Raw genomic sequence first — 14,269 nt, forward strand, 5'->3', positions numbered from 1 at the left:
ATTCAAAGTCACCCATTCATGTGGAAACCCTTGCCGCCTGTTCCCCTCTGTATTCACCCATTCAGCAGTCCCTACTCTATGTTTGACTCTATGATTGACACAAATGCATCACTAGTGGCAATCACCAGTTTGGTATGAATATTCATAGAATTTGTCTTTATTTTTTACAGTTTTAATAATTGACTCATGCAACCAAAGGATGTTGTGTAGTGTTAGGAGTGTCATGGGCAGAGGGAAAGATAACTAGAGTGAATGCTTGAAGGGAAAGATGTGTCTTCAATTGTTTGTATGTCGGTAATTGCCCTAAAGTGGGGGTGCTCCGCTTTTATTAAATTTGAGGACCCGCAATTATTAGGCTTTTGTTGTACAGGTTAAATTGCACTGGCATCTTGGTCAGTGAAATAAAAGTTACCCCCTCTAGGCTACATTTACAAACCAATCAAAGGTGTAATTCTTGATAAAGCTTCTGCACAAGATCCAGTGTAAGGGTCCTTTCCCGAAGCTGGTTTACTCCCCGTGAATATGTTGACCAGGTAAAATGACTCACAAGAAAAGAGATCAGGAGTGACTGGGACTGATGCCTTTGATTCACCCTTCCTTATGATTTCCTCAGTTTTCAAGAACAATGTATCTGTAAATTGTGATTACACTAATGGATGTATGATGGAACAATGCATGCCCTTACCATGCATGCCTTTACCACGCAGTCTTTACTGTGCATATTCCATTACAATGCACTTCTTTACCACAAACATACATAAGGGTACATTGTTAATAAAATTACCAGGCATACAATTACCACTGTTGGACCTGGCAGTCTTAGGGTGGTCTTCCCCTACATGTTTGCCCTTTCACCTCCTATTTTTTACTCCACATTTGGTTGGACTTAGGACTCTGGGCGCCTCACCACTGCTAAACAGTGCTGAGGTGCAGGTGCTCACCCCTAAAACAATGTGACATTGGCATATCTGCCACAAGCCCCTGATACCGCAGTAAGGCCTAACCCTCCGTAGGCTAACATTGAGAACCCCCCTTCTGGGAAAATTTCTGACAGGGACCTAATAAGTCTTGACTCGGGGCGGGGAACCCTTTCCAATGATATATGGGGTTTGGGCACTACTATGTTAGGAATCCCACTTTTAGAAAGTGGACCTTTCCCTGCCTACACTTAGATTGGGCACTGTAGACTCCCTCCTCCCCTCTGCATACTGATAGCTGCCTGGGTTGGGAGGTGGGAGTGGTGATTCACACCTTCTCCCCTTGGATGGGCTGTGATGGGCTGCCCACTGTAGCCTTAATGGCCCTGTCTCTTGTCACTGTGACAGCCAGGTCAGTGAAGGCAGGGAACATCCCAGAACTCCCTCGACTCTTCCAGAAGCCCCTGCCCCCAGACCCTTCCAGAGACTTCTACCATCTTCTAGCCACTAGACTGTAGGATATATAAGGGAGGGTCCTGGCCTCACCTCTTTGTTACACTGCTGGACCATGACGAAACTCTGCTGGAGTACAGACTGCTGCGCCAGGAGGATTGCCACTCTGCTGGAGCTGACTGTTCCTAGGAACTGCTGCACTGTGGTTGCTGAGCTGCCCTACTGCCTGCTGATCTGACCCTGCCCAGAAGAGTCTGAAACAGAGTGTCTCCATAATCCACCAATCTTTGTCTACAAACTGCCTCTGCAGAACTTTAAGGACCACCACGTTTTCCTTTCCGTGGAAACTGCCTCTGCAGAATCTATAAGGACAATAACGTTTCTTCAAACGGCCTCTGCACTTTTAAACTGCCTTCTGGAACAACAACACTTTCAAGACTTGCCCTGCAATGCTGGGTCTGCCCTCAGCACCGCTGGCCCGGTGATCCTTGCTCCTTGAACTGCCTCTGCAGCGCTAGGGGAGTGCGAGACTATCACCCCTAAACCATCACCGCCCCCCCAGGACCTCGCTAGACTACGCAGCGCTGTGGGGGGAACTGCAGCGCTGTGCCCCTGACAAATCACCGCCGCTGCCCGTGGCCCCTAAGGCACTGTTGTGCACTGTGAAAAAGGAAGCGCTGTGTGACAAAATCATCGCCTCTGCCCGGGACCTGATCGTGCTGTGGAAGCCCTGTGGTGGGAAAACCCTGTGAGGTGAAGCGCTTCCTGGGCCCCATCCGCATTGCAACCCAAGGAATTGTGACCAAGAACCCGTGTAGCGAGCCCGGGAGCCTTGAGTAACCAGAGAGGATACCCACATGACGCCAGAGGCAGCGCCGCGCTGGGATAGGTCCCAGCACGGGACGTTGCCTAGCAACAGGGGGCTTGCCGATCGGAAAGACTGTGTGGAAGTCCCGCAAGAGCAAGGCCATCGGACCCTGCCTCCTGCAACCAGAGGAGACTTGAGCTGCACCCGGCCGCATCCAGCTCTCAGGTAAAGCCCTGTGTGTGTGCGAAGTCTCCCGCTCCTGTCATTGTCCTGGGCGGGAGGCCTGCTGAGAGACTGTGCTTATTTGGTGGACTGTAGGCTGCGTGGACTACCTCCTTGAGGGCGGGTGACCGCGACTGCACCGGGAGAGGCGGGACCGCAGGAGGCTGAATCAAGTTACTGAGGGTCTCCTTAATTAGTTACGGACTGGCTCCCATGACCCGCTTGGCTTTGGGGCATCTCCTGTAAAAGCGGGCTGCTGGGGGAATGACGTGACCTTTCAGTAATCACAGCCCCGCTCGCAGTAACGATCAGGGCCCATCTTTATGGAAACGAGCATTGTGGGCACGGGGGCCCATCAACGCCACATCCTTGCCCCAAAGAATTAAAAACGTATGCGCATTGAGAGGCATTTCGCTACCGGGGCTCCATGACCAGCCCCAGCTGCAAATTAATACAGGCATTGACTGCATTCTTGTTCTACATGCGGCAGGAGCTCAGTAGTGCCAGCGGCTTCAACCCCTATGGCAATAAGTGAACCAGGACAAATAGTGTGAGAGGCCCTGCGCACAGGAGACAGGGCCCACATCGAAGGATTACATTCTTGGGAGCCCTCAATTGTTTCTCAAGGGACTTTTCTTCCCCCTACCTAAGACTGCACTGGGGACTGCAGGGCCTTTACCCTGAGAGACCTCTTGAACCTGCACATCTCGACTAGGGTTATACTGCACAGGGCAAGTCCTGAGCCTATGTGCATTTCGTTTTTATTGATCTCACAGACATCCCTGGTGGCTGACAAACCTTCCACTGCCTATAATGGACTTTTGTCATTTTTGAAGAATCGTGCTAAAGTTTTAAATAAAAAGACCTGCATGCACCCCTGTGCACAGAGGCATAGGGGGGGCTCTGTAGAGCCCCCTTTGTTGCCTCACCCCACCCTGTTCATTGCGGTGAGACCGCCATGAAAAGGGTGGTGGTGGGCAGTGCAAAATATGCTCGGCGGTGCTGCTGCGGCTGCACTAGCATATTTTGGCATTGAACCGTTGGCAGACTGCCACACGATCCTTGACCAGCTGAGGTAGCAGCTGTTCAGTGGTAGTTTGACTGCCACACTTATAACACTGCAGGCCGTCCCGTAGTCTTACGGTGGTCCCATGAACCGCTGTAGTCGTAATAAGGCCCTTATAGTTTTAACATGTATACATTTGTCTTTCTTTCTTTTCAAGATAAGCAATGGCATACTGTGAAGAAATTCAAAAGCACATTATTTTTCACAACCCAAAAAATTATACATTTAGGGCCTCATTCCGATGTCAGTCAGACGTCTGTTGCGGTTTGGAACCGCCCAACCTTAGGTTAGCAGTTCTGATCATAGGATTAGGATGTGACCACCCATAGAATGGCCGCAAACATTGAGAACCTATTCACATAATTTAGTTAAATTATGCATGATGCCAAATGTGTAATATATTCATGTTTTAAAAATGAATACACAGGTATTAAAGTTAATACCTGAGTATTAATACTCTTCCCTTCCCAATACCCCTATAACCCTTGCATCCAATCCCCAAATGTCAGTTTTCTAATAGTAAAATCATTAAAAAAAATAATTGTAGTATTAAAACCCTATAAATTCACATTTTAAACATTAATACATGGGTATACATTTTCTTACCTGGGTATTAATGCTCTTCACCAACCAATACCCCTGTGCCTTACATCCTGGCCCAAATGTTTGTTTTCTAGTTTTAGAAATATATTGTTTAATAAATATAATATTAGAACCATATAAATTAATGATTTAAAAATGAACACACAGGTATTAACATTAATACCTAAGTATCAATACACTTCCCCATCCAATACCCCTATATCCCTTTCATCCGGTACCTAAAGGTTTCTTTTCTAAATGTAAAGTTATTTGTAAAAATTAATTTTAGTATTAAAGATTCTACAAATTCATATCTTATAAAGTAATACTCAGGTATTAAAATAAATACCCGAGTATTAATACAATTCCACACCCAATACTTCTATATCCCTTGCATCGCATCCCCAAAGGTTTGTTTTCTAGTTCTATAACATATATTTTGAACAAACAAATATAATAATAACAACTCTACAAATCCTTGATTTAAAAATGAATACTTGGGTATTGAAATAATACATGAGTAATAATACACTTCTCTACCTAGCATCCCCCTTGCATGCTGTCACTACATGTTTGCTTTATAGTTCTAAAAATATTTTTAATAAATGATTGTAGCAATAAAAACCCTATAAATTCATGTTTTGAAAATTATTTCTCAGCTTTTAACTTAATACTGAATATTAATATACTTTCCCACCCAATACCCCTATAACTCTTACATCCCATCCTTAATACAACATTATTCTTATTTAAAAATATGTAACATATATATATAAACTTATTACAAAAATATATTATTGACATTTTCCCAGTACACACCAGCATAGTAAAACAGACACCTGTTCATACTTACATGTACTTGCCTATAAGCATACCCAATAATGTGTGCCAAAGATATGTGTGGCGAAAGCCTGCGTGGTAAAGACATTTGTGGTAAAGGTATATGCGTGGTGATGACATGCGTGGTAAAGGCCTATGCATTGTAATGCATGGTAAAGACTGCATGGTAATGGTTGTTTCCCCCAGTAATCAGTGTACTGGGGGAACTATTACTATGATGACTTTGAACTCTGTCCCAATGCGTTCTAATTTATCAGGATCCATTGATATAACAGACTGTACTACACCAGGTTTTAGTGAGCCCTCTATCTTAATTCCACCTGAAGTTACTACCCAAAAATATAACTTAATGTCCTGGAATGAGGCTGGTCTTGCTAGCAAACTGCATTATTCTTCTTGGACTACAATGATAAATGAATGTAAGTTTGTATGTATCTGCAGGAGATCTATGAGTGTGATACCATACATATAAAGGGGGTTATCCCTTAACTTTGATTTCTGTCTCCTTAGCAGACAGGATTACTGAAATCCACCGTAATTCCGCACATTTTCGGATTGTGCCTATTAACATTCCCGCTATGCAGACAATTCTTGCAGTCAACTTTTATCATAATAATTTTGATCAGTGTACCACAGGGATTACGAAGTCACTAGATTGTGTACTAACTAATGCATTCTGTAGCTCAGAGGGGGAATCAGTAATAATCTGGGCTGGCGATTTCAGTTGCAAACTTTACACCCTCTCATGTATTGGAGTATGTAGCATCCCGGGCATGCTGATAATGTGGACTATTTGCATTTTAATCCTACCGCTTGTAGAGTATTCTTAATCAGATTATGAGCATGCTCAAATTGGTGCTTACAGTGGGTTTAGTCCTAGTTAGTTTACAGGGATGGGCAGTGGAAGCATGATTGATTATATTGCTATCTCAAAATCCATGGGACACAAGGTTTTTTTTAGTTTTATTTATTATAGTCCTCATTTAACAAAGAAAGCTCGTACATTTGGAGGATGTAGCCGGCTTAATCGAAAGACTGCAATCCACTATCCGAAGTGAACACGAAGAAAAGATACCCAGTCACTTCTCAGAGAAGAGAGGGTTAGTCTGACCCCTGGGTATTTATCTACGAAAGCTGTTTTCAATAGAAAAAGACCAAGCTCCTCCTATATATAGGCTGCTCCCATCTAGCCTTAGCTAGCTTTCTATCCTTTCAGCCAAAACGAGCCAATTGTAATCATTGGACCATAGGGAAAAAGAGGCCTCCTACTCTTAAGCATGCACAATAAAGAAAGAAAAGGCGGCCAGAAACAGTGTAGGGCAGTATAAAAAAGAGCTTAGAGAGAGGCAAATGATATAAACCACAGATCCAAAATATCCCAAAACCTTGTTTTTTTACTTCGTTTACTTGCTCGATCAAGAAATGAGATATGTTGGACTGAGCTAATCCATTCTGACTTAGTAGGTGGGATAGGTGTAACCCATTTAATACATATTTCCGTGGTGCCAAGAGAATTAATATGAAAAGTAGTGCCCTCTGGTCCCTGGACAAAACTTGATTTACCGTCTCTTTTACGCATACCCCGAAAATCACTATTGATGTGGTTAGCCCCACCATTACGCCCATAATTTCTAAAAGCTTGATCGAAGGACATTGCCAAAACATATGTAACTCGTTTGCGTTGATGTCACCGCACTTCGGGCACTTCCTTGCCGCTCCGTCCCCCATTTTAGAAAGTTTCGAAGGTGTCCAATAAGCCTTGTGGAAAGTTAAGAGATGGTTTCTTTTCAGAGGGGCAGCTTTCACACATGACCACAGCGTAGACATTGATACTTGCCCGAGAGTGCCGAGGTCTTCGTCCGGCATGTCCTTCTTCCAGCTTTTTGTAAACGGGATCGCTTTGTTGTCTCCAGTTTCCATAAGTAACCAGTACCAAGCAGCTACCTCCTTTTTGGTTGATCTAGTGGCAATTAGTTTTATTAGGTCCCCGTTTCCTTCTAGTTCATGTCTGTTTGATCTTGACCAGCCAAGGATTTGCACGTATTTAAATCTTGAAATGGTGTTATTTGTTAAATCAGAAAAACACTGCCATGGGATTAGATCTTTTCCCACTATTAGCTCCCCCCATTTAACTATCCCGGCTCTGTGTAATGGTAGAGTCAAAATATCCTGTAAACATGCCGGGGTGCCCCGGGGAGTCCCAGATTGGTGATTCTTGATTGTAGTATGGTATGTCCAGCAATGTCCTTACTTGAACCCAAACTTTTAGGGCAGCGGTGAGAGTCTTCAGCCTAACCTTTTTGTAGAATTTTGGGTGGCCAAATGTTCAAAGGAATGAGTCGGCTTGAGGATAATAAGGGGTGGTTAAGGCAATAAAGAGAGGAGAGTATGTCTGGGAATTATTAAGAAGTTGGCGTAAATTTTTGAGGTGGAAGGCACAATAATAGAGCTAAAGATCCGGTGTGGCTATGCCACCATTAGATTTTTCCGCCTAAGTTTCCTTTGTGAAATTGTAGAGGTCTTCCTTCCCCAGGAGGAGAAAAGCCCTTGTGCTTTCTTAAACCATGCTTTGTGGAATTCTAGGGAAATAGTGTCGAAAAGGAAAGTAAACCTAGGTAGGATCGACATTTTTAGTAGGTTAGACCTACCTATAATTGATAACAGAAATTTCTCCCCTTGCCTGCAATTGCTGTTTTACACTGCACAAGGTTTTTTCAAAATTTAGTTGAGCAATTTATCTATATCCTTTGTTATTTGAATCCCAAGATATCTTATTTGCTATTTTACAAGTGTGCTCTTATAGGGGGAATTCCACAGCATTAGTGCTGCTTTCTGCTGATTAATTAATTAACTGTGCCCAAAAATCTGGAATAGCTTTTTCCACGTCTCCTGTCAGGATCATTAAATCATCTGCATAGATCCCTATCTTTTTTTCCCAACCCATACAAGTAAAAGGTGGAATCGCTTTACATGATCTTAGTTTACAGGCCAGGGGCTCTATGTAGAGATTAAAAAGGAGAGGCGAGAGGGGGCAGCCCTGTCTGGCCCCCCGAAGGATTTTAAGTTGCTTTGTTAGACTCCCATTAACAAATATCCTTGCCGAGGGTTCCTTATATAGAGCTTTGACTGCCTCCACAAAGCTTCCTCCCAGATTGAAGCGGTTAAGTACTTCTATTAAGAAACACCAACTGACCCTATCAAAGGCCTTGGCAGCGACGAATGTTAATACTGCCAATGGCATTTGGTAGGTGGTTGCCAAATCTATCGCCCCTATTATATCTTGTGTTAATTCTTTTAGTTGCCTTCCTTTTACAAAACCCTTTTGATCAGGATGTATCAATAAGCCTGCAACTTTATCCAGTCTTCTTGTAATAATTTGGGTGTAAATTTTATGATCACTATTTAACAATGAAATAGGCCTATAGGATTCACAATTTCGCGGGTTTTTATTCGGCTTCAGAATTAATGTAATAGTTGCCTCATTCCACGATGATAGTACTTCCTGCGCTTCCTGAAACAAGGAGTTAAGAAGTTGACATAAAAACAGTGCTAGCTCATCTTTCAGAGCAATATAAATTTCATTTGAAATGGCATCCGGGCCTGAAGCTTTCCCCTTTTTTAAAGTTTTAATTGTTTGAGTAACTTCTTCTATCGTGATCTGGCTACACAGTTTTTCCCTGTCTGATACAGATATGATGGGGAGTCGGACATCCTGAAAAAAAATCTCCAAGATATCTGGCGAGGGGTTTAAGTCTTCAGAATATAAATCTGAGAAGAAATTTACAAATGCTTCCTCAATGTCCATATCTTTATCTCAGATCCTCTTAGTAATGGGGCATTTAAGGCTCCTCACTGTGTTTCTGACCAGGTCTGATTTTGTTTTCCATGCCAGAAATGTTCCGCACCCCTCCCCATATTCATGGTGGGCAAGTCTGCTTGCCTCCCATTTTTTCTTATTAATTACTTCTAGGAAGTCTATTAACTCATTTTTAGCCAGGGAGAGTTGTTGCCGAGTGTCCAGGTCTGTTGGTACTTGTTCAACTATTAAAGATTTTTGGGAAATTTTAGCTTCTATTTTCTCAATTTCTTCTCTTGTTTTTTTATTATGTAAAGCAGATTGGGAGATTAGTAATCCTCTTAAAAAGGACTTATAGGAATCCCATATAGTAGTAAGAGCTGCTGAATTTTTATTAAAAACCAAAAACTCTGCTGTGGCATGTTTTAGTGTGTCAATAATTGCGGGTTCAAGAAGTATGACCTGATTCAGAGTCCATCTACGGGGGGAAGCGTGCTGTGGTATCGTAATTTCTGATGAGATGGCCGAGTGATCAGATAGGTGTTCAGGGAGGTGAATGATTTTATTCGTATCCCTACAGGTAATACGGTCCACCAAAAGAAAATAAGTTCTTGATTGGTGGCTGTGTTTTTTATTATGAAAGGTGTATTTACCCCCTGCCCACCCCAAAACATCCCCTTTTTCTCTCTAGATGTCTATAAAACCCCCTTCTGTCATCAGGTGTTTGAGTGTTTTGCAAGTTTTTGGGGTAGCCCCTACAGCTCTTGTGGATGTAGTGTCGTTAGTGAGATTTAATACCAGATTAAAATTGCCTCCTATAATGATTTGGTTGGTTACGTCGGTCAGTTGGAGAAACAAGGATTGGAGATGGGACGGATCATCGGTGTTTGGTCGGGGAACAGTGAAAAAACGACACTGGGTGTGGGCTCCCCACGGTAAGGCCAAGCCTCAATATTACTAAACAACTAAACAAAAAGCCAATACTGCAACAGCTATTTGAAGAAGAACTGGATCGCTACGCACTAAGAATTAAACTAAGCACGAGTAGGGACAGTTTTGTCAGAATCAATCACATTTATTTTTTATCAGAATTTATAATTATTCGTTGATTTAAGATTCACCATGAGATTCAGAACAATTGATAATACGGACAATACAAAATACAGTTTTCATAAAAATGACATTTTACATAAATAATACAAATCAGTGAAAAGACAACATTCATACGTGATTGATCAATATTCGCATTCAAATCTAACTCTTTCACACATACCAGGCATACACAGAACAATATTTACAATCTAGAATGTCACAAATTAAATTTATACAACAAAAAACACCAAAGACACTCTTTCAAGTGCAATTGAAACGATTAATGGAATCGTGGCAAGCTATTTCAAGAATAGCGGTCTTAAGGTGAAGAAAAACGGTCTCCGCGTTTCGAACCCTTAGTAAATTAGAGGGTTCTCATCAGGACCTCAACACTGTGGGAAAGAGAAGGGGAGAGGTGTCACTGATTATGGATCAAATTAGTGGGGAAAAAACTAGCTGCTGTCCTCATGTTCGACCTCTTACCTTAGGTATGAGTGCACACTACTGTGAGACAAGCCGGGCGATGACACTCTATAAAACAAATAGATAGGTGCATCTAGTCACTTAACCACTGTGCAAACTCGACCAATTCAAAACATGTCTCTCAACATCACCCATCGGGTCGACAGTACATGAGCTTACATGATTGGTGTCAATGTCGTGTTTTCTGGGTCTGAAAGGAAGAGGGATGGTCTATCAGAGATAGGAAGCATAAAGGTAGTGTTCAGAAAGCGAGAGGTAAAAAAAGTGCTTACTTGGTGATTTCCCGGTATTCGGCCAAAAATTGTTAGAAGGAAGGCGGTCTGGAGTTAATCAGAGTCCTGCGGGGAGTAGAGAGCATATGTCAGGCGACTGTGCGCGGGTAACTGGGGGAGGGTTCTTTGACCTAGTCACTCGAGCGACTTACCTTTCGCCTGCTGGCGTGGTGTCTCAAAGTAAAGTCCGATCTGTGTCAACTAATGACATAGGTATTGCACTGGTGTGCGAGGTACGCCTATCAGCGCGGTCGCACTTCCTGGTCGTGGTGCTTCTGGGAATCGTAGTTCGGGGCCGACATGTTGGAGACTACAATTATTCGGGAAAATTGACTTAGAGGGCGCTCTTGAAAACTGGTGCCATATATTTCGGGCTGTCATGCAGAATGAGTCTGTAAGCGCATTCGTGCTACCGGGTTGGATACCTCTGGGAATTGTAGTTCAGGACTGACTTCCTAGGAACTACAAATATTCGGGGAATGCCACTTGGAAGGCGCTGATGTGTGCAAGACTGCTGCAATGTTCAAAGGAAAATTAATTGAGCCTGTACAATTCAGACATTTCATTTAGGCCATCCAACACGGTGTTAAATTTCAAAATCAACATTGCTTCTCTCTGAAGCAATTTTTTGTCCAGATCGCCACCTCTTAAATCTTTCTCAACTTTCAATATCACTGTCCACTTTAATTCTGATTCGGTGTGCTCCATATTTTTCCAGTGGTTCACGAGTGGTGCTGTAAGGGTCTTAAGTCTTATTCGTGACTTATGCTGGGTTATGCGTGTTCTGACCTCCTGATTGGTTTTGCCTATATACAATAGGCCACATGGGCACTTAATCCCATATATCACATTTCGCGATCTGCAGTTCGTAAAAGAATTGTGTCTCCAAAAAATGTTTTTATGTTGAAAGACCGACCCTTCTTCCGTGGAGGCGCAGCATATACATGTGCCACATTTCTTGTGTCCTACAATAGGCGGCAGGCCGGCATAAGTTCTAACTGACATAACTTCTTTTTGTGGCTTAGAGGCTCTAACCAAATGATTGCCAATCGTCCGGTTTTTTCGAAAAGCAAACAATGGCTTTACTTTTAAGGACGTGTGCAGATTTTTTATTAGATGCCAATTTCTGGCTACCACCTTTTTAAGCAGATTAGAATTCGGGCAGTACGTTGAAACAAAGACAATCCAAGAAGGAAACGGACAGGATTGTCTTTGTTTCAACGTACTGGCAATACCAAAAACAGTGCGCCAGGAGATGAAACCCTCCCTCAGATGCAATCGGTAAGGAGGAGAAAGAAGGGGGCATGGGCGCTGAGAGGGAGTTGCAGTTCTACCACAAGAGTTACCAAGGTGGGTGATGGTAACCCTGGGGACTCTACTCCACTACAGGCAAAGAGTCCCTTTAAAGCCCTAAAAACTGCAGAATTAAACGGAGGTGGGGGGGAAAGGTTTGTCAAAAAATGGTACTGTGAATAGATATACCCTCCGAAGTAAAGCCATTTGGGGGCAGGCACTGTCCCCTACAGAGAGTTCTCAAGGAGTCAATATCCTTAAAGTTACACAAGCAGAAAAAGTGACCCCCCACAGAGGGGTTTAAATCGGTTAGATCAAACAACAAAAAACAGTCTAAACATGCCAGCACTGTAAGTACCCGTGTTGCTCCTTCCCTCCGTACCTACTTTAAGATGCAGTCTCTTACTCAAAAAACTCAAAATAAACAGGCAAGCCTAGACAACACAAATTTGAATGTAAGACCACCAGAAAAAATTAGCGCAAGAAGAGATTTGGAGGCTGTAGAGCAAAACGAAAATATGATATCCTTGGAAAACGGCTAGAAAATGATGAGGTCTTGCCTCAGAGCAATCAAAATTTGGGAGCAGTGCAGAAGTCTACTAGCACCAAAACTGCAAGAAGTAATACTACCTCTCTCTCTCTCCAGACACTCCTCACGGCTTTGACGCTACGCCTAACAGCCCACAACCTAGGTCTCCAATTCATGACCAAGGGGGTGACCACCCAGAGCAAGATACAGGGTCCACCACCAAGAAAGAGAACCTGCTCTTAAATTTGATCACAGAGATGAGAGAAAAATTTACAATATCTGAGGCGAATTAACTTAAGATCCAGGGGACCTGTGAGACTTTGGAAGCTAAAATAAATGACACTCCATGGGAAGAGTAGAGGCAGTCGAAGCTACAGTGGAGGGCCTCACAAAGCAAGTGGCAGAAAATATGGGGGAGATTAAGAGATTAAAATTGAAAGACAAACTTCTAGCTGACAAACTGGAGAGTCTTGAAAATAATACTAGGAGGAACAACATTAGGATTTTAAATATCCCGGGGGATCTCGAAGGTGGAGACATAAGGTACTTTATAATAGAGCTCATAAGCGACATCCACCCTGAGATTGAGAAAGCGACTTTACAAGACGACATCAAGAGAATCCATTGAGACCCCTTTAACAGACGACCGGGAAAGAAAACACCAAGAAAAATACTAGTAAACTTTAAGACTTACTCCATAAAAGAAAGTATTCTCTCACAGGGGTTAAAAAAGGGGGAATACAGTAAATCAAATTGGTCCTTCCAAATTAGATCGGACATTTCACTGACTATTCAGGATAGGCAATGGGAATTGGGTAAGCAGATTCAGGAGTTAAAGAGCCTAGGGGCTACCGCCAAACTCCAATTCCCTGCCTCCCTGAAGGTTATGTGGAAGAACAAAATGTTCAATTTTAAGGATCCGGAAGAAGTTAGCTCCTGGATTTCACAGATTAAAAGATTGTCAAATTAAGGTATAAAACTTTCCGTAATTTCCCTGTTCGACTTGAGGAGAGGAGAGTCCAAAGGAGAGAAGAGTCTAGTACGCCTCTAGAGAAGAGGGCTGGTTCCCCAGAGAGGGAGGGGGGAGGTTTTAAGGGTCTACACCAAAACATAAATGACGTAAAAAAAATATTTTGTCACTGGGTGGGGGTGCATTATCGGAAAAAACCAAAAAAAAATGCCTTATTTTTAAAAGTGTGCTCAGGAAACATGAGATTGGACACAAGGTTGAAGACTTTACAATATTGCATAATTGCTTAAGCGATCACAATGCTTTTATACTCACACTGTCAATAAATTGTGTACTTCTACAACAAGCCTGCTCTATACTACCTTTAGAGAAGCAGAATAAAAGGGGCATTCTGACAAAATGTTGTCTTTAAACAGGTCAATAAGGACCCCGTCCACTCCTACAGTACTGTTCCTTTGGCTTTGTATAATGAAAGTGATTACCAATTTCAGAGTGATCACTGGAAGGTCCCTGCAATTCAGGCCTTTAATACCCAAAGCGCTATTTCCCACCAATTCTATTGTAGGATTATCGTAAACCGTAGAGAAATGTTCCACCAACTGGATGGAAGGTTTTCCAGTATCCACAATAGTATTATGTCTATATCCGAAAGAAGACATATAATCCCCGTTTTGAAAATAGGGATGATAGTTCAATATGACAATGACCTCGGTGGCCCTGTATACATGACACTCTCCTACGTACATTTACTAAAAGGGGTTTAGTAAATGGAATTAGGAGTGTCATGATTGTATGGTCTAAACCAGAAACAACACTAAATCAACTTGTGATTTTAGATTGCTTGAGACATAAAAACCCTTGTAATCTTCCATGGTTGATGTACATAAAAGAGCAATTCGATTTGTTGGGGAGGAGTTGATGTTATATGAGAATGAAGAGTGCAGTA

The sequence above is a fragment of the Lissotriton helveticus genome, chromosome 7, assembly GCF_964261635.1.
Source record: "Lissotriton helveticus chromosome 7, aLisHel1.1, whole genome shotgun sequence".
Lineage (NCBI taxonomy): Eukaryota > Metazoa > Chordata > Amphibia > Caudata > Salamandridae > Lissotriton > Lissotriton helveticus.